This window comes from Sus scrofa, chromosome 2 (assembly GCF_054392235.1).
Source record: "Sus scrofa isolate SSC_HxYL_T2T_F1_AM1 chromosome 2, Sscrofa_HxYL_maternal_Yorkshire_Landrace_v2.0, whole genome shotgun sequence".
Taxonomy (NCBI): domain Eukaryota; kingdom Metazoa; phylum Chordata; class Mammalia; order Artiodactyla; family Suidae; genus Sus; species Sus scrofa.
Window position 1 is genome coordinate 110,386,494 of NC_139384.1, and position 27,956 is coordinate 110,414,449.

General features: G+C 36.3%; 1 protein-coding gene and 1 long non-coding RNA gene across 3 annotated transcripts in view; one reads left to right on the top strand and one right to left on the bottom strand.

Annotated features, from left to right (window-relative positions):
* The window catches only part of LOC146405644 (uncharacterized), a 290,811-nt gene extending 272,947 nt beyond the window's left edge, over positions 1 to 17,864 (top strand). The window contains exons 13-14 of the long non-coding RNA XR_014838368.1: positions 14,605 to 14,864; positions 15,110 to 17,864. This is a non-coding gene — a long non-coding RNA (uncharacterized LOC146405644). The remainder of the gene's footprint in view (positions 1 to 14,604; positions 14,865 to 15,109) is intronic.
* The window catches only part of LOC102157568 (uncharacterized), a 1,229,235-nt gene that overhangs the window by 671,431 nt on the left and 529,848 nt on the right, over positions 1 to 27,956 (bottom strand). The window lies entirely within an intron of this gene.

Here is a 27,956-nt window from a genome sequence, read left to right on the forward strand (position 1 = left end):
TAGGTGTTCTGCAAAGAAACATCCTTCTGCATATAGGGCATGATTTTGGAAGGATGACTTGGCTCAGTAGTTGCCATATACAGGGTCCTTTGAGCAGCTGATCAATCTCTTTGAGAAATGTCTCCCCTCTGAGAATTGATTCCTCTCATTGGACCCAGAATCACTGAATGACTTTGGAAAGTAACCTCCTGTACTTCAGTGTCCAATATGTAAGATGAAAATGATAACTGCAGTAATTACCACATACTTGTTATACAAAGATGAAATATAAATTTAGATGATTGCCTGATACAGGTAAGACAATTTTTTACCTGTTATCATCAGTGTACTTTTTCATGTTTCTCTAGCTTCACTAACCTGATTATAGTAATTTTTATCTTTGATGTGTCCCCCAAAGATGGATTTTTTGAGGTCAAGGGTTTCCTTTACTTTTACATCACAAAGTCACACATTATCTATAAAATACTAGGCCCTGAAAAGATATTTAATGGTAGATAAGTAGGTGGCCAAATCACCCAGCTGAATCTTTCCTGTTTTAATTCCCCTTTCTGGTTTCTAGTTCTAGCTCATAATTACTCTTTAATAAGTTGGACAGTCTTTTAACATATATATACACACACACCGTCCAGTTAAACTGTAAAAAGAATTACATCTAAAGTCAATCAAAATATACTGAACCCCAACCTTAAACAAGGTACTCATTGTCTCACGGCTGTTTCTCTCATTAATGGCAGGTTCATCACAGAGGACTTGTTAAGGAATGGAAACTGATACTGAGCAAAATAGCCTTCACCTTAAGGGGAATATGGTCAGTTTTATAAGATCATAATTTAGAATCTAAGTAAGAGCATTATCAAAATGTGGTCATTAGGGATGAAAAGTACTGTCTGTAGAAAAAATCATCAGTGTGGCTATTGAAACGCATGACCTAGACAATTCAGCTTTCATACATTAGAGACCTGTGGACACACCAAAAGCTAACAGAATGCTGGTGTGTTTTTAAGGTTTATGAACAACTACTTTTCTTGTTTCTTCCTTTAGAGGTAAGGCCTGTTTATACCACATATTAATAGTTCTGACTTGCTATGTAGGTGTCATTCATGTGAAAAACAGTTCATTCCACATGGTTCCAAAAATGACCAACACTATCTCAAATTCATAAAATTGAACATGTTTTCTATTAAAATAAATTATTAAAAGTTATGTCTTCCATAGCAGGCAGAGAGAATTCTGCACCTCCAATGCAAAAAGGCTACAGTGAGGTTTTAGAATATAATGGAATGCTAAATATATAAAGGCATTTATTTTATATAGTCATTTCATGCTTTGGTATTCAAATCAAGAAAAAAAAAGATTTTCAGTCAGTCTTTACACAGAATGTTGGAAGATGGATATGGAAAGATATGAATATATTAGCGATTATTTGGGGTAGTTTATATGCCTAAAAGTTGGTCATACTGTGTCTTTTCCTACACATCCTAAAAACTCCAAAAAAGTGTCCTGGTTGGTATTTAAATAGAATTAAAGAATGTTAGATCTTCAAGGAAACTTAGAGCTCTTTTTAGCAATTTTTTTCTATATAATCATTAGGAAGGGAGGTGTACTCATTAGGAAGGAGGGTGACAATCAGTTATTAAAGAGATTTTTCCAAAAAAAATACATTTAACTACTGGTACAACCAAAACTCATTCCCAAGTTTGGTGCATTTTTGAAGTATAAAAAGTCTTCCTCCTGTAGACAAAGGCAGGCTTTGATTTATATAGAGTTGAAAGCCTCAAATTTTAAAAGATCTAAACTCAACTAGGATACATTCACACTAGGAACCACCATGGAAATAACACACATTATCCCAATTCTATGGGTCTACCTATCACACTGCATAAATTGGAAAGAACTGACTGTAACTAAAAGCAGATAAATCAACTGTGAGCATGCTCTCACTCAAGACCAACATATCTATTTATTAAAGTATTAAAATAGTTCCATACTAGCTCAGGGCTCCACACACACCCTTGGTGCCCTTTGTCTGGAATCCAAGTCTTCCCATAAGTCAGCAACCCCGGGTTTTAAGTACTAGCATGTCAGGAATCTCCAAGACCCAATTCCTTCTCGAGGCTGGCTTCCATTCTAATCATTGGTGTTCATTGTTGGTAAATATATTAATATTGTCCCTGGAGCCACCTACTCCCTTTTCCTTCTATAAATGTGAAATAGCAGCATTTTATTCAGATTCCCAGATACATCCTTATTTATATGAAGATAAACTTGGCATAACAAATAAGGGTTATTTGATGAATTAAAATTAAGAATCTGATTTTCAAGTCTCCAATGGTTCCAAAGAAAACTCAGCTAAAGTGCTACTTAAAAAAACCCAGGATAATTACTGAAAGATTAAAAGATACTTCTATTTATAAATAACATTCAAACAAGTTTAAGGTTTTACCCCAAATCACTGTCTTGTGGGCATCATAACTGTGTCCTTAAGTAGTGATTATCAATATAAATTATATCTTCAAGTCAAGAGCATGGTGGTCGAGTTAGAATCCTCAAAGGCTTAGCAGTTGAGTTCCTACCTCCAAAAATGCCCCTAAACCCTATGCAAACTGGCCCTCCACATTGAAACATTTAGTATGAGGAGCAGTCAGAAATTCTGGTGGAAAGTAATCATAAAACCCCCTTCCCCTGAAAAGACAAAAGCCAACAGTAGAATCAAATTGGTGTTTGAGCTTAGATTGAAGGAGGAACTTATAACAGAATAGGACATAAAAGGCAAAGCAGTGCAGAATAAATAGAATAGTACGTAACAGGAAGGGATTCAAACCAATATAAACAACTGCAAAGGGCCTTATTGGCAGACTTTCAGACACAGAATTTGAGGAGGAGAGAAACATTTAATTGTTGAGTAATACTTCTTAAATGATGTTTTACCTCAAGGAAATCATATCAGTGAAGAATGTGAAGACGGCTGGGCAGCTGCGTCCACCCGTTCTAACCAGAGCCCAGCTGCGGGAAGAAAAGCCAGAAACAGAGAAGACAAAGAATAATGAATGAGAGGATCAAATCTAGAAAGAAAGAGAAATTAAAATGAGACAGTGAAAAATTAAGCTGCAACTCAGGCTAGAAAAAGAAGCTTTAAACAAACTGTAGCAAGTGTAATTTAGAATGTTTTTAAACTATTGAAAACAATTCTTTCTGAGACTAATTTTTAAGACTGGCAGATCCTTGAAATCCTTGCCCCTGTGGTGGAATGACTGAAAGATAGAACTATGCACTCACAATGTGGGCCACTGGGTTGCCATGAGCTGTTTATAAAGTGGGCATAATTAAGAAAATGGGTGCACATTTGGCTATTATTCTCTATCTTCTAAAACCAAGTACAAAGCCTCCATAGTTCTCCCATACAGAAAATATATGATTTGTGTCTTTCCAAAGTATACTGGAATACTGGAAATGTCATTATTGAAATGATAGCAGTCCAGGGCCTTAAAATTTTACAGTCAACAGACTTAAGGGAAGCAATTCAGCTCAGTGGTGAGCTCAACTCTCAAACTACCTGTATTTGAAACCCATGATGCCACTTTCCACCTTAACCCCTTAAATTTCTTAAGCCCTTTAAACTTCAGGTTACTCCTAACTAAAATGAGAACTGTTATAACTGTTATAACTCCAAGGCTTATTAGAAGGACTATGGAAAACCCTTAGTAGATTGCTTGCCAATGGCTCGATAAATGGTAACTCAGTCTGTGTATCATGCATGTCCTCTCTGGTACTCTCCAAAAAGATCTGTTTTGGTTTAGTATTAGTGCCTATTGTTAACACATGTTTACTAAGTCAGTAACTCTTAGATGATAAAATCATGTCTACAATGAGTCAATAAATGAATGTGTGCTGAGCACTTTCCCTGGGCTCAGCACTTCCATGGGTAATAGAATGGAAAACATATGGGCCCTGTCCAAAAGGTGCTGATTAAATGCAACAACCTGTGACATCTCTGTGTTCAAAGTGGGTAGGCTAAAAATCTAATTTTAACAGGTGTTAGAACTCATGGTAAACCAGTCAGAACTGGAATCGTCGGAGAAAGATTCAGAGACCAAAGAGAAAATAAATTAAGTCTTGGAGAATGCATAGCATCATGACAGGCATGAAGAAAAAAAAAAAAAAACAGTGCTTCCTACTAAAGGACATGATGCCAGCAGGATGATAAGCAAATATGGAGTATATCTTGAACCTGGATTGACTAAAGCGAATGTAGCTTTTTTAACAAGAAAAATAGGCAATGTGGTTGTTTTGTAGAGTTGGAGTAGACTGTGGAAGGCAAGAGTCAGAGGAGTTTTTACTTGAGAGGCTGTGTGATGAGGACTGTGACGGAAGGTGATAAACAGTGTTTCATAAGGACTGGCCTTGTTAAGGTATGAAGGGACATCAATATCAGAGGAGAGTAGTATAAGAAGGCATAGGGATATTGCAGTTATCTAGATGTGAACTGTGATGTAGGAACTCAGGGCAGGGAAAGTGAAATGGGGGTGTTTCTGTGAGTAAACTGGCAGTCACTGGAGGGTTTTAAGCAAAGGAGTGAAATTATCTGATTTACCTTTTAATAGGTTTCTATAACTGCTCAGTTGAGAATACTTTGATAAGGTCAAGAGGGGGAACTGGGAGACCTGGTAGAACCCCATTTAAATACTTTAAGAAAAAAAAATGATGGTGTCTTGGATCTCATATGATTGGAAGAGGTACGAAGTAGCTAGAATCCATTTATGGTCAAGAGGCTTGACAGGCAGTCTCATAGGACTCCGCCCTTGGTCTAAGGTTCTGCTGTCAGTCTTGAAATTCTTATTAATTGTCAAATAAATGGTATCATTTTATTTTTATACTAAGCCTCACAAGTTATGTAGGCAGTACTGATTATGAATATAAAAGGATTTATTAATGCATTGGAGTTGGAGCTATGAGAGAAAGGAAAAAGTGATTACTCTGAGGTATTTGGTTTGAATATTTAGAAGAATGGATTAAGTGAGATACAAAAAAACCACAGAAGACATAGAAATTACTGAAAAGGGTCGGAAGCTCAGTTTTTAACATATAAATTTTGAGATGTTTTTTAAGCATCCAAGAAGAGATATCTGCAGTTCAAAGAAGGGTTTCAGGCTGGAGATATAAGTCTAGAGAACCAATATTTGGGTAGTATTCAAAGCTATAAACTGTAGAGAACAGCTCTGTATGGAGTATAAATACTTAAGAGGACTCTAGCACTGAGCCACAGGGCAGTCCCACCTGTACATATCTGGTGATGAAGTGCTAGCAAAGGTAACAGAGCAGGATTCAGAAGAGTGTGTTGCACTGGACACCAAGAAATTAAATGTATTAATGCTGATGGTAATTTGAGTAGAGTAAGAGTTGGGATTTTAGTACTGAGTTTCACACTATGTAGATTATCTGGGGTAAGAGCTGTTTCCATGAAAAGATGGAGGCAAAGGCCTGATTAGATTCAAGAGAGGAGACAACTAGGAAACTACATGTATAAACAGCTCTCTGAACAATTTTGCTCTAAGTGGTGGAAGAGAAAGGGCTAGGTGCTGGAAAGGAAAGAACTGGTACCAATGGGACAACAGGAAAGCTGGATGTTTCAGTGGGCATCTAGAAAGGTAATAGATGATAAGTCAATTTAAATTATCCATAGTTTAGACTTTATTCACGGAAGTGAAATGGGGGGAGGCGGTGTAAAATAGATTAGCCTAGAATACAAGTGTAGAGAGAACAAGAGGATTGTAGAAACCAATATTCTTGAGTAATAAAACAAAAATCAAGTGCACTGGGCTACATGCCCAAATTTAACTCCATTTAAGTGTAGCTGTATTTCCATTGGCAAATTAGGGTTATTATCTGAATAATGAAATATCCACACAAAAGCATTACTCCAAGTTAGCTGGATATTTTACACAAAAAGAGGTTCTATTGTAAATGAGAAAGCCTATTATTGGATCCATTCTTTCTGTTTTTCTGTCTATAGATTGTGAACAGGTGGTTTACTTGTAGAATATTATTTAGAAATAAAATCAACCAGAAATTTCTACCTGCCAGCTGACAAAGAGGGCCTCTTCTTCTACTAAATTTTCATATCCCTTAAATGAAGCATAAACAGGACCACATAATCTGGGCTGAAGCATACTACTTGTGAAAGTGTACGTAACTATCTAAGGAAACCAAACAGCAATGGTTGCTCTTCACAGAGGATTCAGCAAAATCCTCACCACTCTGGCCTAGTGTGACTTGTAACCTTTACAACAAAATCCAAGGGGAAATAGCTTTCTGAGCAAAAATTGGCCACACAAACACACATGAAAGAACATAAAGGCCAGTCGACCAGCCCTAGAAGTGGAAGGAAAATTTGGGCCTTTTTCAAAGCAGGAGGAAAGGCAACGTCGTTACTCATTGAAATGGCACTGATGGCAGCCGGCTCAGACCTCAGCAGGCACACAATGCTTAGAGCAAATGCAACGGTTCAGATTGGAGGACTTTGGATGCTCCTGTTTTCCTTTATTTTCCAAGACAATCCCGCTGACAATGACTATTGTCTAAGGATTGGAGTCGAAGAAGAATTATAGAGAAATGTAAGAAATGTCACAGTGGAACTGACAAATGAGCCTTATTATGACGCCGACAGTGGCACCAAGGGACATTTTGTGGCAGAGCATGAATGTTACTCTAGCAACCCAAAGAATATTGCTACTTTTTCACTTCAGAAAGTGCCCCCCTCCTTTTTAGAGGCACTTCAATAAAGAGCTCAAGAAGAGGAGCTGGGAAACCAGCCAGGGGAATACACTTGGCATAACCCTGCTTCCTCTGGGTCCAGAAGGTGGCAATGACAACACCATCACTCCAGTGCCTGGGTGGGGGGGGCAGATAGGGTAGGGGGTACCTTGGGAAACAGGGAATCTTCACCAGAAAAGCCCACATATCAACGTTCTTCCAGGCACACAATGTTCTCTGTAATGTCTTTAGTTGAGCATAGGTGGTATTCTTTTTTTGGGTCTCCAAGATTTCCCAAACCTGTATTTCTGGTCACCTCTCTGACACTGTTTCATTTTTATTAATAACAACTATAATATTTGGTGTACCTCACATCTACACACACCATGAAATCCTATGAAATAGAAATTATATCCATTTTAGTGAACAGAGGTTGAGACAGATTACCTAATTTATATGAAATAAATTATAAATTAGGTATATTAACAGAGATAAGATTTGTGAAGATTTGGCATTAATTTTATCAGAAATCTAGGCTTTTAATCACTAATGTATCACCAGGCCAATAGATAATGAAACGATGTACAACTAAAAATGAGTAGGTACATCCAAGTATTGATCTATCTGCTTGGCCATTTTTTTTCATCTCCTAACAACAGAAGAGAAAAATACCCAATTTGGACAACATGAAGGTTAGATTTAGAGAAAAGTGTAACATCTTAAATTGTTGTCAAAACTATAAAATTTAGCATAAATATTATAGATCATCAACAGCTATAAAAACTGAGCTAAAATGCCCTAATTTTCTTTCTTTACTCAAAGGAAATCAAAGTATCAAGTAACCCAAAGCATAGGGATGTTTATTACAGAACTATTTTGTATTTAGAATTAATCAAATGTTTATAATAATCAATTTATATAAAGTATAGCTATTCTTCAGAATGTGATTTATAGTGGTCTCAAAGTACTTATGATGTAAAAATGAAGATAGGGTACAAAAATTTATACAAAAGGTAAAAATTTTAAGTATTCATATAAATATTAAATGAATGCCAAAATCTGAGTTATTTTTAGCATATTATGATTATAGGAGTTTCATAGTAGAGCAGAGCTGTGAATTTATAAGGTTATCATTGTTACATTAGAAGGCCCCAGTTTGTTAATTTTTTTTTCTTTTATTTACATTAAAAGCATTTTCCCTTTTCTCAACATATTTCTAAAAATAGCTTTTTGTATTTGTAAATTATAACATTTTGACTCTAAAATTACTCATGACTAACCCCATCAGATTGGTAACTCCTTAAAGGACCAAAAAACATTGCAGCAACTCAGTAAATACTTAGGAGGTGAATACCATTTAATACAAAAATATATTAGGAAAGTTCATGTATATAAAAAACTAAAACAGTTACAGGAGATAGAACATAGAGGGGGGAGGACATAAAAGCTATTTTCTTTGAAACTTCACCCAGTAAGGGCATCATTAACTGGGGATGGGGGTGGGGTGAAAGTAGATTATACCTCCAAAGGCTCTACTTTCCCACAGTAGTCTTTAATATTTCATTCATCAGACATTTATTGATCAGAGGACCGTATTGTTGACCTTGGACTCTTGTGCCATTAATTAAGGTGCCATTAATACTTAATACTGAGACCACAGGTGTGAAACAGGACTTCTGGTCACCCTCTTTGAGCTTTTTTGGGTGCAGAAACCGAGGTAGCATTGTGAAAGTAATTAAGGTGCTTCCCCCCAAAAGTGGTTCCGTTACTATTTCCATAGCTAATTTTATTATAAAACCACTTCCACAAATCATGTCGTATCCCTTCCTCTATTTACTGGGCAACATTACATAACTCCTCTATGCCCATGCACTTTTTTGGAAGTAGGATACAGCAATAACTCAAAGAAAACCCCTATTTATTCCTAAATTCCAGGGTTAGATAAAAAATGAAATTTATCACAATCTAAAGTGCTGAGTAGTAAGCAAAGGCAAAAATCTTGAAGAGTATAGCAAGTGGATGGTGGGAAATGGGAGAAACAGATTTCGATAGGGAGTTTTTCTCTTGCTTTCCCTAGGAGGATATTTGATAAGTGACCCAAAGAAAGTAAAGAATAAGCCGTGAATATGTGAGGGGGAAAAACAATCCAGGAAAAAGGATCAAATGCAGAAACTCTGAGGCAGCAGGCTATGAGAAATACTAAGAAAGCTAATGTGAGTGAAATGGTCACTGGGAACAGTGAAATCAGAGGGATAGCCTAGTATCCGATCTTATAGACGCTATGTAGAACTGAAACTGATAGAACATAAAATTTCTATGATTTTTATATATTTCCATTATATCCAATTCAGCACTCATCTTCCCAAGACTTATGCTCTAATATCATTGGATTGTCCCAATACCAATCTTGATTATTTAAAATTCCCTGTTTCAGAAATTTTATTTCCATTTTGGATTTCCACACCTAAAACTGAAGGTAGTATTGTAGTCTGCCTGGTACATGTACACCAAGATTTTATAAAGCACGCAGTATCCACAGCAATTGCTTGGAGCTCAAAAAACAAAACATGAATTCAAGGAGAAGCCTTTTTTCATCAGCATTATTCTTAATGATCCCTGCAAACCAACTTTTTCGAAGGATAAAGAAAAAAAACAATGTCCCTTTTATTGCCATGATCCAGGGTGCACTGCTCCTGCAGTCCATCCTTTGTAAACTACTCTACACAACTTTTACAAACACTGTATAACATCCAGCTTTAAATGTTTAACTGATTACCTAGGTGATTTCCACTGGGTCCTCCCACATACATTTTAAATTCTGCAGATCAAAAGCCAAATTCATTTGATTTCATTCTTCTCATTCACCAAATCTGTCCCCCAAATCCTTTCTTATTTAGAATCTTTAGGGGAAGGGGGAGAGGCATTTCCTCAGTTGTGAGTCAGAAACCTACAAGTCAGTCATTTCTTAACCAACCACAACCTTTAATCAACCCCAAAAATCTATCAATTCCACTTCCCAAAATGTTCAATACCTGCTCTTTAACAGCCATCAGCATACAACTAGTTACTCAGTAGCCTCTTTCCTCCCCCTCCCTTAGTTCTCCCTACTCAACCCCAACCTTTAACTTTTCCCTCTATGGTTAGGGTGATCTTTCCAAAATGCAAATCAGATGTGCCCCAAATACTTCCGTGGCTTCCAATGACAAAAGGCTCAAGAACATATTAATGCCATGAAGGGGACTGCCCAAACCATTCAATTATTTCTTTCTCACCCTTTAAGCTCCAGCCTTACTAAACTCACTTCCTACCCACCCCATGCCTTCTCATCTTCTGAACGTGTTGTTTCCTCTACAGAGAACGCAAATTTTACCAAGATCTTACTTCAGATGATACTCTCGAAAAGCTTTCCCTGCCACTACTTCCTAGACCCCAGGGTTTTTCTTGTGTTCCCAAGGGTCTGTTCAGCAAAGTCATCTTTCTCAAAGCAATGGATGTTCATCTACATCTTAGTTTCCCTAGAACCCACCCCAGTACTGGAAAGACTCAATTCTAAGAACGAGATTTGAAAACCTGAAATCCTTTCATTTTCTGTCACTAACGCTAAGCTTTGAGATTTTTTTCACCCCAGCAAAGAGAGATTGATTTCAAAGAAAGAGTGAGCCAAGTTCTTACTTAAAGGGAGACAAAGGAAATAATTACTTTGGTTCTAGGTAGAGAAAGAAGAAAAATATCAGATCAGGATTCAAGTAAGCCTCCCACGCAGGGGCTTACAGAAATATCTAAAGGGAAAAAGGTAACTAAGATAAGCTATTATTGAAATCCCAAGTAGTTTGAAGGATGGGTCCTGTCCTCTTTGGTACTCCACCGGGAGCAGGGAGCCGAATATTACAGAACCAGGTTCATTTTGCCTGCACTCAGCAAACCAAAATGCTGAGATGACAAATTTTGTAGCAAAGAGAGGATTGATTGGAAAGGCAGATGCTAAAGTTTGTAGCAAAGAGAGAGTTGACTCATAAGGCAAGAAAGGTCTGCAGCAAAGAGAGGATCGGAAAAAGCAAGAAAGCGAAAAGAGGACAAAGAAAGTCTTTCCCCGTCTTCTTCCCCTCTCTCCACCCCCGCTCCCACGCCCCTACGGAGTCATCAGTCTTCTACCGCTAAAGGCACAGGGCCTGGGTATTTATGGGTAAGGAATAAAGCAACACGGCAGTCTGAGGCATGCAGAACGTGTGGGCGTGGAAAAATGTGATTGGAAAAAAGTGTGATAATTCTCGTTCTGCGCAGGCGTAATAGGCTACAGGCCTCTGCACCTTCAAACATGGCAGGCACTTAGCACAATCAGTGTGTCGTTTTCAGACCTCTGAGCTTAAAAAGGTCATCAGGCAGACACTTGTGCAGGCCCAGTTAGAGGTCGATGGTCCTATCCAGTGTTAACCAGCTCAGCTCAAACTAGACACAGCTGATTCCAACTCCTAGAAAACACCTGGAGCTATGTGCCTGCAGCTTGGAAGATGTGCAGGTCTTTTGTAGCAACAATTAAAATGCCCTTGATGCGTAAAGGCAAGTTACAGGTGAAATGTATTTCACTAATGATTACCCATGGTTTCAAGGGCAGAACAGCCCTGGGAGAAGATCTCAAAAGATGATACTAAAAAGGCTCATTAAATATTTATCTTGAAATAGATCATCTTTATAAAATGACAGTAACAGAGTAGGATTCCTGCAGTAGTAGAAATACAAGAGGAGTGGGATACAAACTTCAGGTTTTTCCTATAAAATACATAAACAATGAGAACAGGGATGTGTAACCACAGAAGACTCTCCTGATATGTGGGAAATTTTCTAGTTGAAAATTCCTGTCACCATTTTTGGCCATGATACATGTTTGGATTCCAGGGTCCTGACATTTTCAAAAGATTTGTACTGTAATAGCTACAGACGTCCCATGTATGCTTGAGTCATTTATACTTATAATTCATCACTTTCCCACCAAATTACCAATATACCTAAAAAGAATTGGGAAAAGCCAGTTATATATTGTGAAATATTTATGACTTATTTTTGGATTTCCTTATCTATTTTAAACATTAGCTGATTTAAACAAATACTCTCAATCCCCACTCAATGAGGGTACATCTGATGCCACTTTAAACTGAACCAGAACATTTGCTTTAAATTTTCCAAAATAAGTTCTATAGAATTACAATGTTTTCCACTAAATAGAACTTTTTATGTGATATTTTTCTAGTTGTTGGAAAAATGTGTTATCAATTAGAAGTCTAATTAAGGAGACAGAACAAGAACAAAAACAATTTTCCCATCTTAACCTAAAATTATTATTCAAGAAGTTTTTTTTGTTTGTTTGTTTGTTTTAAATTTAACTTAAAGTAAGATCCAAGTAATCATGGAGTTCCTGTAGTGGCTCATCGGAAATGGATGTGACTAGTCCATGAGGATATAGGTTCAAGCCCTGGCCTCCCTCAGTGGGTTAAGGATCCACCATTGCCTTGAGCTGTGGTGTAGGTCGCAGACCCAGCTTGGATCCTATGTTGTTATGGCTGTGGCGTAGGCCAGCAACTACAACTCTGATTGGACCCCTAGCCTGGGAACCTCCATATGCTGAGGTCGCAGCCCTGAAAAGACAAAAAAGAAAAGATCCAAGTAATATTTTACTTGAATAAACAAGTCAGATTTTTATAATCACTTTCCTATACTTGAAAGCTATACTGACATCAGCAGTTTTATGAAAACTTTTAGCACTTCCAAAAACAACAGGTAGCAGAGATCACTATAATGCTAATGGCCATTTTCTGCGGTTTTACATTAAAAAAAAAAAAAAAAAAAAGCTGTTTTGCTACCTATAAAGCAAAACAAAGCCCATTTATAACACTTTTATTTGCAGTGCTCATTCTTTAAGTATGGCCTGAGGTGAACATTTGCAATGCCATTTAAAATATTTTATTATTTATAGCATTTTTTTCCTCAGATATATGAATGGATGACAAGAAGGCTTTATATTATAGAACATTTGCTGGTCTAAACAGTCTTTGAGCTCAGCACAATTTGCTGTCCTCTTATAAAAACAATATTATGTAGTATTGATGAGCTGTTTTTTTCTTACCAGATCCATCCCACTTCTCAATAAAATCAGTCAGGAGTCCATGATTAGCTAACATACATGGTTGAAGTGGGTGTTGGTACAAATATCTCTGTTTAGTGCATTTTGAGTAGACTTTAATTTGTATTAGTAAAACTGCATGTGCTGGTAGTTAGGGACAGGAATGCTGTACCCTCAGATTTGGTGCTAAATTGAACACTTTATTTGGGGAATTTAAATAAAAGAGCACAATACATTAAGATTTTATGTAAATAATGCATTTTTTGCCTAAGTATTTTTTTAAATTTAGCTCATTCATTATTTGTTTATATTATGTACCTCTTTATTTTACAATGTTGAATGATGTGAATGGTGGTTAGTTATGCAGGGTGTTTGGGAACATTATTCTAATGGAGAAGATGGGGAGATGGAGAAGAACACTCTCAGTTTAATTGAGATATATTATCCTTAATACTACCAATGCTCCCTAAAGTAGTTAAATTCTCATATTTCTGAAAGTGAAAAAATATAAAATTTAGAGAAGTTAAATGATTTACCCAGGGCCATACACAAATAGTAAGTGGCAAAGGAAAAAAATGAAAATCGGAGCTGGTTGGGTCTAAATACAGAGACCTTGTTTTTAAACCTCCACGCCACATGCCTCAACATAGAACTGGTTCTTCTATTACACTGTGGCCTTCCCCTTTCCTAGTTTTGTTTGTTTTTTTGTTTTTAATGGCCATAGCTGCACCATGTGGCGTTGCAGGCCAGGGACTGAATACCACCGAAGTTGCTGACTTATCCCATAGCTGCTACAACACGGGATTGTTTAACCCACTGAAATTGGCTGGGGGATCAACTAGGTGCCTCCCCTATTTGTTCTCTTCAATTTGGTTCTTTCCATCTCAATTTTGACTTGTCTTTATGCCTTTCTTTGGTTCCTATCAAGATAGACTATCCCACCTGAATTAACATGCAAAGGTCAACACAAACTGTAGGGGTGAGAGGAATCCTATGCCAATAGCCACATTAATCGGTGTGCCCTTGCTGTAAGCAGAACTTTTGACAGTCCACTTACTTGAAAGTTTTTATTGGTTTTGGAGGTGGTAAGAAAAGAAAAAAAGAGCTGGACCGTCAAGAAATACCAGTCACACACCATTCATTAAGTGCTTACTTATTGCCTGGCACTGAGTTTAGCCATACAGTACCTAATTTAATCCCTACCACAGCCTTGTGACATAAACATTATTACTAGTAATTTACTGAGGAGAATTTTGAGGCCTGGAGGCATTATGCCTTTTGTCCACAGTCATACAGATTAACAAGCAAAAATCTGGATGCACATTTGATTAACTGCAAAGATTGTGATATGTTAGCCATTCGATTAAACTATGTTTTAGACTTCTCTGCTGTCCTTGAAAGAATATTTTGAGTAAGAGAGAAATTGACACTCACATGACTCAAGATCATTTTCTCAGCACAGGAATAGCAAACTTTCACTAACCACTTCCTAAAAAGTATCAAAGAATCATTCTTTTGAAAGAAAAAAAAAGGGGGGTTGGGGAAGAGGAAGGGATGGAGGAAGAAGGGAAAGAAGGAAGGATGGAAGAAAGGAAGGAAGGGAGAAGGGGGAGAACCCAAAGTTTTCAGCCAGATGAGCAGATAAATTATAAAATCAAAGCACAATTTTCCTTTTCACTATAGTAGAAGGAGTTGTCTTACATTTTCACAATTTTTTTTTTTGTCATTATTTCTATCAGTTTAGTCACTGGACCACTGCTTGCAGCAGAAGAAGCTGAAGCAGGGGCAATGCCAAAGGCAAGGACCACTTTTCAATGACAAAGAGATCCCAATGGCGACCTGTCTTCTCCTAAGTTCCTGACTGGGCCCCACACCAGGGATGCCCTCCTAGAGTCTCAGGACAGCAACGGAGCCTGAAGGCGATGTTGAAAGCTTTCACTTACCCTATCATTCTGGATTGCATGTTTCCACTCTGAGTGTGGACAAGAGGGAAAAAATAGTAAGTACAGCCAACTGCCAGAAACTTTTCATTGCTTCAGTGCCTATCTATTTATCAGCTGGATGACTCTTATTTTTCCATTTTTTAATTGCTTTGTTTGTCTTATCCCTTTTCTCATGGCACTTTCTAAATACCACTTTGGAGAGTCTTTTATGTTCAGAACAGTGACAGAAACACAGAGATCTCAAGCTAAGCATGAAAGCCTGGGTCTAATATCTCCTTGATGCTCTCCTCCCGTCTCACAGGTCTGCTTGCTTATCTTGCTGCTATGATGATATCAGGACCAATACCAATGCTTATTGAGGAAAAACTAGGAGTGGCAGAAAAGCAGAGAGAAGTAATTCCTTGTCAGAACTGTTTGATAACTCATCAAATTGCACCCCCATTACGCAACCTGACAGCCTACAATGGTGAAGAGGGCAATGGAGAAAGTGAGAGGTTGAGAAAAACTGCCTTCTGAACTTTCTTGGCCAACTGTGTAATGCTCTCCAACAGGAAAGAGGAGGTAATCACAAACATTCACTTTTTATTCACTTAGATGCAGGAATGGATTTGAACATGTCTGTGGAGTGCTTTGAGGCTTTAGAAATAAAGGCACTCTACAAATACATATTTCTATGCATGGGTGTGTGTGTGTGTGTGTGTGTGTGTGTGTGTTCTTGAGTAATAGTGCAGAAAGGGAGAATTTCATACATGATCTGCAAGTACATTTCATAGTCTCTGTATGTTGTGTGCTCATATATCTAAACATTTTTTATAGGTAAGCTGCTTTCTATCTTATGAAAAATGTCTCCTGGCTGTTTGGGGGTCTTAAATATCCATGGTACAAACTGGCAGCTTAGTGCTTTTCATTCAGTATCCAGCAGACAAGCAAATCCCAGGGCTGAGCTATTGATCCAGCTGAACTCACAAGCAGTATGTCCTTATTCTTCTGGTTCAGTAGCCTTGGATGTAGTATACAAAATAATTTGTTGCATTCTTCAAAGCAATTTTCCCTTGGGGTAGGAAAAACACAGTTGGAAAAATGCAAAGATATTTCACTACATTCAACAATAAAAGGAACATTTTAAAGAAGTTTACTGATATAGAGAAGTCTGCTTGTTTATGTTCGATGCTATTTTTGTTTTATTTTATTTTGTGACTATTTCCATGAAAAAGGTCAGTGGGGTAAAACTTTAATCAAAATCCTTTTAAAACAATTTTAACCTGCCCACAGTAAGCTAACCTCTTACTCATTTATCATTCAGGGTTTAGAAAAAAGACTTAATATTCAAATTAACGTTTATTAATGTTATCATACTATTATTTGTATCTTTACATTTTATTCATTTTTCTAACTTAAATATAATATTATCAAGATATGAAACAATATTTTTCTGTTTCACATGAATGAAAAAGAAGGGAGAAGACAGAGAAACAGTTGGTGATCACTATGAAAAGAAGGAACACATCAAGGTCCTTATTTATTAATCTACTCTCTTTTTTAGAGGCACAGGGTTCACATGCTCAGGAAGATGACGTGCGTGTTTAGTGCAGGGTAGCCTGTTCAGCTTTGAATTCAAATCAGAGCTTGACCAAGATCTACAAGCTAAGCGGTCAGTGCTAGGGTCTCTAGGGCTCAATTTCTTCACTTATAAAATGACCCTACATCATAAATTCAGTGTGACATTCAGGCTAAAAAAGAAATGTATTGAAAGCATTTAGCACAATCCTGGAAGAGAGTTACCACTCAAAAATAAATACTTAATGTTATTAGCATTACATATCAGTAGCAGTAATAGTAGAGTCATGGGGACATAAAACTATGTATCAAACTCAGACAAGTCAAAGTCTTAAGAAAACTTTTTACTGCCTGCACATATTAGGCACTGTCTTAGACAGTGTACTAGGCACTGGGGGATACCAATTAAGAAGAATAGGATACAGTGTCTTCCCTAAAGAACCATCTAGTTAAAATGATACATGGGAAATACATTTAACACAAGACAATTAAGTATCAAATGAATAATAAAGGAAATCAAATGGGGGGTTAAAGGAGATACAACTCATAGAACAGCATAGTAATAGCATTAATTATCTGATAAAATGGCAGAACTAGGAGATATACATGTGTGTGTGTATATATATGTACCTTTATATATGTATATATATTTACAGAGAGAGAGATGATCTCTTCAACATTTTTATCAATTTCTCACACCCATACAACAAAGATAAACAGTAAACTGTCAGAAACACAACCACTTCAGCATTATCTAAATATTCAGGAATTCTAGGAAATCAGTTTCTATTGGATGAGCTTAAAAAGCCAATCATAAAAAAAGTGAGTAAAGCAAGGCTTTAAGTAGCCTCAGAAACCTCGTGTCAAGTATTACATTTCAGTTTGCTTCCAAGAAATTAATCAGGCCAACAAAGCTTATGTCAATAAGAAATGGGGGGAAAGGGAGGTTTTTTTAAACAAAAGCAACAATTGGGCTATAATCATATAATCAATAACTTCTTGTAGCAGGTGTATGGATAGTGCCCAAAGCATCAAACTGAGGAGGATTTACACACATGAAGAATGAAAGAATCATTGGCTAATTAGTAATCATTTTGGCGATCACATCAAATAGATGTTAATGAATTAAGACAATATTAATTACTACTAGCTTCTTCTTATTATACACAATTTGGTTGACTTTCAGGGAACAAAGATAAATTTATACTCAAAATAATCATACCAGGAGTTCCCATCGTGGCTGAGTGGTTAACCAACCCAACCAGGAACCATGAGGTTGCAGTTCGATCCCTGGCCTTGCTCAGCGGGTTAAGGATCCTTCATTGCCGTGAGCTGTGATATAGCTTGCAGAGGCGGCTCAGATTCCAAGTTGCTGTGGCTCTGGTGTAGGCTGGCGGCTACAGCTCAGATTAGACGCATAGCCTGGGAACCTCCACATGCCATGAGTACAGCCCTAAGAAGACAAAAGACAAAAAAAAAAAAAAAAAAAAAAAAAAAAACCAAAAACAAACGAAAAAAAACTCATACCTGCTGCCCAGTCTCCTATTTTGCTAATGTGATCTCATATTGGTGAGATGTGAAAGTAAAAACTATTTAAGAGATCTATATAAAATTTAATTTTATTACTTTAGATTTTCTTGTTTATTTATTAGTTTAACAAATGTTTTGGTTGCTGAGGACACCACTATGCATCAAACACATATATAGTGATAAAACAACATGTATAATGTTATAAATTGCATATTACAGGAAAACTGTTAAGTAATGAAAAATAGCTTTAAGAAAAATGAAGCAGAGTAGTACATGAATAGAGATTCTTTTTAAAACTCTCTAAGGAGGTCAACTTTGAGCACAAACTTCAGTGAAGGGATGGGGTGAACAATGCATGCAAAGTCTAGGACAAAGTCATTCTAAGAGGAAGGGATAGGAAGTGCAAGGCCCTGATGCTGAAATAAATTCAGGTTATTTTAAGAATACTAAAATGTTTTGATGCAAAGAGGGGTCTAGTGACTTGCCTGAAATTCTGCTCTAAATTTTTAAACTGAGAATTTTAATTTTTCTGTCCACACATGATTAACTTAGTTTTATGTATCCACAAACTGCCACTAGCTGTGTTCTGTCAAAATACAGAAGAAAGATGTAACCCTAGGAATCAGGCACTATTAAAAGCAGAAGCAAACAATAGTTAGCAGACATGGCAAACTACAGAAGTAAACCTGCAATGTCTTAAGCTACTTGAAGTACTAGCTACAAAATATTTTTATCCTACAAGACTTCAGGGCCAGAACAATTTTTCAGAGAATTCTTTAAGCTTAAAGAAAAAAATAATTCTCAAAGTAGCAACACTGTTTTAAAGTACATTTTTAAAAAATGCTGCTTAATTCCACCTCCAATTTAAAAAGTTACACAAAAATTAAAACTGTCTAATAGGATCAGTAAATAGGTGGTTTCAGTTTGTGCAAAAGTCTATCACTTGATAGTTGCAGCCTAATTGATCTAATTGATGTGCTGAAAGTGATTCTAAAACTTCGTTTTAGTATATTTAGCAATGTCTGCTATGCCATTTGTTTTGTTTTGTTTTGCTTCTGTCTTTCAAGGCCGCACTCGTGGCATACGTAAGTTCCCAGGGTAGGGGTCAAATAGGAGCTGCAGCTGCTGGCCTACGCCACAGCCACAGCAATGCCAGATCCAAGCTACATCTGCGACCTACATACACCACAGCTCACAGCGACACTGGATCCTTAACCTACTGAGTGAGGCCAAGGATCGAACCCGTGTCCTCATGGATACTAGTTGGGTTTGTTACTTCTGAGTCATGACAGGAACTCCTGCTATGCCATTTTAAAATCAAGGAGTAAAAAATGTAATTGTAATGTATACATATAAGGATAACTTGATCCCCTTGCTGTACAGTGGGAAAATAAAATAAAATTTAAAAATAAATAAATAAAATAAAATCAAGGAGTAACAACAATTTTAAAAAAATGTAATAGAGGGTTAATATCGTTAATATATTGAGACCTCTTTCAAATGGATAGTCAAAATTCTAACACCTCTATGGAAAGAAAAACAATGAGCAAATTAAGTACAATAAAACCTAAAGAAGCAGAAATATAAGTGACCAATTAGCGTAAGAAATATTTCATTTCTCTAGCAGTAAGAGAAAAAATTAAATCAACCATGAAACTCTGTATTAGCTTAGTAGATGAATAAAAAATAAGGGAGAAAAAAATCACTCATCAGTGCTAATGAGTGATTAGTGAAACAGCCACAATCCAGTGCATAAAAAATACTTTGAGAGTTCCAGATCTCTCATCAATGTATATCTGTTACCAAACCAGGGTTCTCTGCATAATAAAGATAATTGTTCCACAACTTTATCATTATGCAGAACAAAATTAATCTAATCTGACTTCTGTTTGTGTTTTAGTCTATCTTGGGTAAAGATTTAATTATTATCTGGGTCATATACCAATATTTCAGATAACTGATGCTACTTTTTACAAATTCATTTGGAAGGAAAAACCTAAAAGAAATCTCTCTCTCTTTATCAAAACTGACATAGCAGTGATTTTTAAAAATGAAGTCCAGAGATGACCTGGATTCCTATCCAGACATATTTGAGCCTGAGAGTTGGAAATTGTAAACTTCCAGGAACTGCTGATGCACATAAGTTTGAGACTCACTGACCCAGAAGAAGCAAACAGAAAAATTAATCCATACTGCACACATCAGGTGTCATAGATGTGCCTCATAAACACACATCTGTGAGGCAGCAAGCATGTGAAGTAAGGCATTAACACTTACCAAGGCCCTTGGAACATCAGCCCGCAAGCCCAGAGAATGGCCTCCAAGGATAGATGTTATTAGACATTCCAGGAAGTCCTGGGCACTGAGGCTGAAGTGAATGCACCATAACAACTCCAGAGACAGAACCAGTCACCAGCCAAACATTATCAGGCCAGCAGGAGAGCAGCTGCATCATTCCCATACAGGGCATTTCCATCATGGCCACCTTTCAGGTAAGCACATACACATTTTGACCTCAAAATAAGCCTTTTGCCTTATTCTATTGAAAATTAAAATGGATCCATTTTTATGAACCTATGCTTATTACTGACATCCTCAGTGATCATGAATTGCATTGTCAAAAAAAGATGAGTAGGTATTCAAACTCTAACATACAGAATAATGAACAAATTCAGAATTTAAAAAAAAGCTACACATGAGAACCCTTTTTCTTGCAATTATGGACAGGTGAATGGTGAATATGGTATCTGACATGATGGTAGGGCTCTGCAATAAAGTATAACTTGGTATCTATCAGCCTGGGCCAGTTTCGTGAAAGGGAAAAGAACTGTATTTTTCCTCTTGCAGAGCTGTAGAAAGGAAATTATATTTTTATTTGTTATAGGAATAGTTTTCCATTGTTTCTTAGTTTCATTGAAATCAGTTTTTAAAAACATTTCTGAAAACATAGATAAATTTTCCTAGGTAAAAAATTGTGCTTTTATCTACATTTTCAGTTTTTCAATATACAAAGAGAACTTGCAAAATCACTTCAGCATTTCTGTAAAAGCCCAAATGTAAACAAAAAGTAAACACAAATGCCAGGAGTCTGTTAAAATTCGACAAATGTGTCCTCTACCCACTCTTCTTTGCTTGAATTGGGTTCTTTGTGTCCCATTTCCCCCAGTCTTGGCCAAGTGCATTTTGTCTCTCACTAGTGCCCTAAAGATGATGCAGTGTGCACAATGGTGTGCATTCATTGCAGTGTCATGTGCAGAACTGTGGTTCAAGTTCCCTTCGTTGTTTCCTCGGGGCAACCATTTCAGGGAGTGAGTTGTAATTGTCCTTAAGGATAGGCACTACAGAATTTTGACTCTCTCAATAGCTAAAAATCTTTTTTCTTCCAAGATATTTTTAATGCAAACATTATTCTTATTTATAGTATAGGAATAGTCCATAGTCATAGCACTTTCAATAGTACATTAGAAAAAAAAAGGATAATATTATCTTTGTCTTCCCCCCTGCCAAGATGTTCATAGCTTTGGAGAGTTTGGCTGGTATTTATTTTTATTATAATTTTTATGAAGGGGAATTAAAATTTAGAATATGTATAAATGATAAAGTAATTCCAAATAGCAGTTGTATCCATATTCATCACTGATCACTAAACAGGACTGATTATAAATGTACTGGGAGACTATCAGAAAGGCACTTTTGATTTACTTTACATAGATAAACAAGCTATGTAAAAAAATGAAAGCACAATGCCTACTGAATTGTAAGTGATTAAACATTAATGACTGTAAAGCTTAGTCAAACACTGAAAGTCTTAAAGTCTTCCACAGTACATCATGTTGAGTGTCAACGGATAAAACAGAATGCCAATATTAGTTGGAATGTTCTTGAAAAGAGTTAAGCTTTGTCAATAGCTATAAATGTACATGTGCCAATATCTAAATATCTATCAATCTCTACCCAGTGTTTGTAGAGGCTCTATTCTGATCATACCAAAAATATTCCAGTAGTGAGAGGCATTGAAAAAAAAAGTCTGAAAATAATTTTATATTCACTTATCTGTTTCTTTTGTGCCATGTATATGGATGTATATGGTATTGATATAGTCAAATATTTATTATCTACTCTAAAAGAAATTTGAGATAGAATGAATAAATTAAATCTTTTTTTTCTAGCCTCTCTACCAAGAGGAATGTTGTAGTGAAAGCAAGTTCAAACCAATGTGTGTCATATATCAAATAATCATTAAAAAGGAGGTACAAAAATAGTCTTACATCCTAATTTTTGCAGTCTCAGGGAAGTCCCTGACCTCTATCCTCAGCCACTTTGGACAATCATCTTACAGAAACAAAATGTAAGAATTCAGGATGGGTGGCATTGTAATCCCAGAGCTCTTTTTTGTCCAGTGACCTACTCCTATCACAGATGAATTTCTTACCTTATCGGACAAAAACAGGTTAGTTGATCCAGCTATTGAAAGATTATTTTATTAACTTCAACATAACCCTTTTGTCCAAGGACACAGGGGAGCAAAATACTGCCTATACACGTGGGAAATACCCACAAGCAGAAGACCATTTAACAAGTTAAAGTATCACCAAAAAGGTACAGAGGGACAGTTTAGATGTTGCAAAGCACATTTGTGGTATAGTTGGGAATTGACAATGGATCAGGCATGAGATGATATTCAGGAATAATTTTTAGTACTATTAGGTATGATAATGTGATTTTGACAATGTAAGAAGACACTTTCGTCTTTTCTTTTAGAATTGGATGTTATATTGTCTGTGTCATATTTGGTCTTGTCTCTCCCCTTACCACCATTCCACCCCATTTCATAGAAGAGTCATGAAATCTTTGCTTTCAATTACCACATCCATTTAACTGTAGATGGATTTGGCGGACTACATTTAAATACTCACTTACCTAGCTAACATTAATTTCAGCTTTATATAAGAGAAAGTACTGACATCCAAAGATCTGGGTTTGAGTTTTTGCTCTATTGTTAATTTTGAGTCTCATAACTTTGTTAAGAAAAATCACTTAACCTATTTTTATTCAGTATCTTTGTTTCAAAGTAGGATCTCTCTTATCAATTACTTGTTATTTTGAAGGATAAAATTAATAGTAAACTTAAAATTTTTTCATGAGCTGTGTTACATCCATGTGCGGTATTATTAAGAAACTTCCCTAAGAAAATTGCATATAAGAAATGCAAATAGGAGTTCCCGTCGTGGCGCAGTGGTTAACGAATCCGACTAGGAACCATGAGGTTGTGGGTTCGATCCCTGCCCTTGCTCAGTGGGTTAATGATCCGGCATTGCCATGAGCTGTGGTGTAGGTTGCAGACGTGGCTCGGATCCCGCGTTGCTGTGGCTCTGGCGTAGGCTGGCAGCTACAGCTCCGATTCAACCCCTAGCCTGGGAACCTCCATATGCTGCGGGAGTGGCCCAAGAAATGGCAAAAAGACAAATAAAAATAAAACCCATACTTTGCCAATTTAAAAAAAAAAATAAATGCAAATAAGGGGTAACACTTACATGCAGGATTCAGAGGGCATAATAACTTCACCAACTGACATCCCAGTTCTTTGGAGGGAAAAGACTGTATTTTTCTGGGAAAATGAACTGAGGGTTCCAGGTTTGAAAGTTAGCAGGAAAAAGACCTGGGTGGAAGAGGAAGCTGTGGTACATAAAGAACCCAAAACTGTGGGTGAAGAAAATCCTTGAGGGAGGGAAGGAGGAGCAGAGATTCAAAGCAAAGTTTAAGATAAAGGAATTATAAAATCAAATAAGGCCACCTTTCAGTGGTCTTAGATTTTTCTGCAAAATTATTTCACCTCACCAAAATCTTCATATATATGGATTTTTGTGGAAACCAGTGGAAGGACTAAACTTCACATCCAGTAAGATGAGAAATACTACATACAGATATCAGAGGAGGCAGTGTTTAATTTCTTATGGCAGAGTAAATGCAGAAGAAAACCCTCAGAAATCCACAAGAGTTGGATTGATGTGACCAATCATAGGCTCTGGAAGTCAAGGTTCTAGTCAAATTTACCAAGATGAGTGAGAGACTAAGAGGCTTCAGCTGGCACAGCTACATGCACATTTAAATATAACACACGGTAAGTAACCAAAAAAAAAAAAATGATGTCAGAGAGATTTTTATATGATATTAAAAGAGAAGATATCATTTCCAGTTGAAGATATCAGAAAGTTTTCATCCAAGAGAGGGATTTGAGAAGTTTTTGTTTTGTGCTGATTGATCTCATTTGGCTTGTTTTATATTAAAGCCTGAGAAGATAAAGCCATCCTAGAGAATTTATTCCCCTTCAAATGAATACCCAAATTTCATTGCAGGATTTTTTTCTTCTTTTTAGGGCCACACCCACAGCATACGGAAGTTCCCAAGCTAGGGGTCAAATGGGCGCTGTAGCTGCCAGCCTATGCCATAGCCACAGCAATGCAGGATCCTTAACCAAGTGAGCAAGGCCAGGGATTGAACCCGTGTCCTCATGGTTACTAGTCTGGTTTATTACCACTGAGCCACAACGGGAACGCCTCACTGTAGGAATATAAAATTTACCTAAATTTTCCATTCCCACCTTTATTTTTTGTTGGGAAGATTTTTATTATTTCATTCAGTAAGTCAAAAAAAGTTTACTTTGTTACTACTGTGTGGCAAATACAGTGCTAGATACTGAGCTTACAAAAATGAGTAGAATACCGCGTGTCCCTCAGAGAGCTTACCCTTCAGAGAAAGGGCTTGCTGCCTTGTTTCACACTATACATTTGGTTTATAAGGATCACTTCCTAAAAAACATTAATGTCTAAAACTATGTTCTGACATGTTAAAAGTTGATGATGTACAATGAAAGACTTTATTTAATTCCATTCTCAACATACTGACAAATATTTTGGGGGCATTAAAAAGGATCACCTTTCAAAGACAATTTGAATTTTATCCTATTTCTTCAGTTTTATAGTAAAATACAATTTGAGATGAGCCTAAAAACATTAGAAGTCTCATCCATGTCCTTAAAAAAAAACTTCAATGAGATCACTGAGGACACAGAAGCTTATAGGGAGGCGATTATAATCAGACTTTCTTAGCTGATATTTGTATAGCACAAGAATGCAGTAAACTATGAACTCAAGAATCTGGTATTCTATAATTATACTTCTCATGATAAATAAGTAAATTGGCATTCCAATTTAGTAGAGAAGTTTCTGCTTTGAGAAATGTATAATCTAATTCAGTGTTTCTTAATCTCTTTTAGATTATGGAATTCTGAGCCACAGGAAAAAGCTATGGGTCTTTCCCACAGAATAGTGCACATGTGGACCCACACAACACCTTCTAATATAGATCAAGGGTTTTTCAACTCCTCCTCTAGTTATTGGAAGAAACAATTAAGTTCACTAATGGTTACAATAAGTGCTATTATTTGCAAAAACGTGATACTTACAGGACTGGAAGCAAATTACTCATTTTAAGATCTCATGGTAACTGTAGAGATAGGATGTGAAAATGTTGTTTTTGTTTTGTTTTGTTTTAAGGCCAATCAAGAAGCAAGAGAAGATTCCAAGGTACTTGACAGACAAGACAGTCTTGCTCATATTCTACACTGGAGCCAAAAGCAATCCCTGCAATATATATACAGTAGATGCAAAATAACCTTAGTTGTAAAAAGCGAAGGTCATAGAAACTCCCACCAAGTAAATATTCATCCTTACAGTTCTTTGCCTGATGCTAAATGGTTCTCATAATACTTCTAAGGTAAAGACTCCCCATCAGATTCACCCCCTTGCACTCCCATCCGCCTCTGGCAGGGTCTGAGTAGCTTTTGCATTTCTACTGTGGGTAGGAATCAATCCTGTGGCCATTAGACCATGATCTCTTTTGTTTTAAGACAAAATGTTAGAGCTTAAGTATTGCTGTAAAATGAAATAATATCTTTGGCACTGCATTTAAAATAACAACCTGCCTAAAGGCAAAATTCTCTTCCCCTCATCACACAGTGATGAATCTCTATTTCACATTCTGTGCTTGTTGGGCAAGCAGCCCCACCCCCAGGCACTGTGAGAGAGAACCTTGAGTAGATAATGAGTGCAGAACCTGGGAGTCAAGCAGTGCATGAACGATCTGTTGCTGTGGGTGCAAAAGAAATTTGGCCCAAAGCACAGCCATTAAATATATACTGTGTTGATGATGAGGTTGGGAAAGGGGGACTGAATAATGCATTTTGATATTTTAAAGATAACCTTCTCTTCATCTAAATATCTTGGTTTAAAGAAAGCCATTTTTACAAAGAGGAGAGTAATGCCTTTTCAGACATACTCTTTTGAGTATGTCAGAGGATATGTGCATCATATTTGTCTAAAGATTAGCACAAACTATATTTTACTGATATATTTGAAGTAATTACTGAAAAAAATACCCCGAGTTCCTTGAAATCTTTAGAATTAAGAGACTTTGGCTCGAAATGCACATTAAAGAAATATTCCAAAAGTATAATACATTTTTGTTGCATATTACCTTAAAGTTAATTGGAGAAATGTTTACATAGGATCATTCACTTTGCACCATTGTGGAAAAGCTCACATTTTGTGGAAAGTTGTCCAGACCCTGACTATCACACCACAACAAATCCAACTTTCCAATAAAAGACCATTATATATAGCTCTTGGGATGCTGTGAAGAAGTACCGGAAATTAATTTTTTAACACCAGTTAGAATACATCTATAAAGCTTAAAGATCACATATTCTTTCATGATTCATAGCACAATACAAAAGAAAGAAATCCTTAATTTAAAATGATCATCTGTATAACAATGACTGAGGACAAGCAGATGTTTTGCTACATTAAACAAGGTCTTAAAATCTTACATTAGGGGTTAATAAACTAGGGTCAGTGATCCAAATCCAGCCCATGGCCTGCTTTTGGATGGCCCTCAAGCTAAGGATGGTTTTTAAAATTTTAAAGGGCTGTAAAACAAAACAAAACAAAGAGGAATGTATGAGAGAGACCATATGTAGCTCCCAAAGCCTAAAATATTTATTATCTGGCCACTTTCAGAACTACTTTGCCAACCCCAAGTTTAGAGTCTAGTATACTAATAGTTAGCCTTAATGTGCAATTTTGGATCCAGTTGGAAATGTCACATTATTACACTAAAGATAGTTCTCTTCTGTAGCAGTCAATTTATGCCATTTTAGAAGCTGAAAAGATGGAAAATTTCCCCAACAACAAATCAAATGTTCGAATTTCTAGTTAATTTAAATCACACTAACTAGTTTTGGCTTCCCTATCAAAAGAAATGCTGTAGAAATAAAGTTCTACAAGGATAATTTTAGTATTGAGCAATTTTTTGACATATTTATAAGGAACATGGATGTGCGGTGAAAGCACTGAAAAATTCTTATACCCAACTGTGATATTCTTTTCTATAAATTCTTCTTCAGAAAAAGCCCTATCTCTCCATATTTTTTCAATATATGGCTTCACCTAAGGATATGTGGGTATTTTAATCTAAGAAATTTTCAAATGTATTTATTCAATAACATAAAATTCTTTTAATAAGCTTAACTATCTTGTGAACTAACTATATTGTTTGGAATTCAAGCTCAATATAACTATCATTAATTTATTACCATAACTGATATTATTTTCAAATTATATGCATGGAAACAAATCTATTATGGTATGGTACTAAAAAATAAGAACAATCTGGCCACAATTAAAGATTTCCATATCATAAGCCAATAATATATTCCAGAATGGTCTATTACATTAAATAGGAATTACTAAAATAATTTTAACAAAGTCATTGTTCTCTTTTAAATAGGTCATGCTTCTTGTAATGTGGAATTAGTAATTGAGGTTATATCTCTGAATAATAAAAGTGATATAGAGAGATATAAGTACCATGAGAGATAATTAAATTACAATGCTTTCACAAACTTAAGGTAAAAGAAGCATTTGAAAACCACTAAAACAATTAAGAGAAATAAAATTGCATTTTGATATGTGCATTTCTTGTGAATCGGAAGTTCTCTTTTT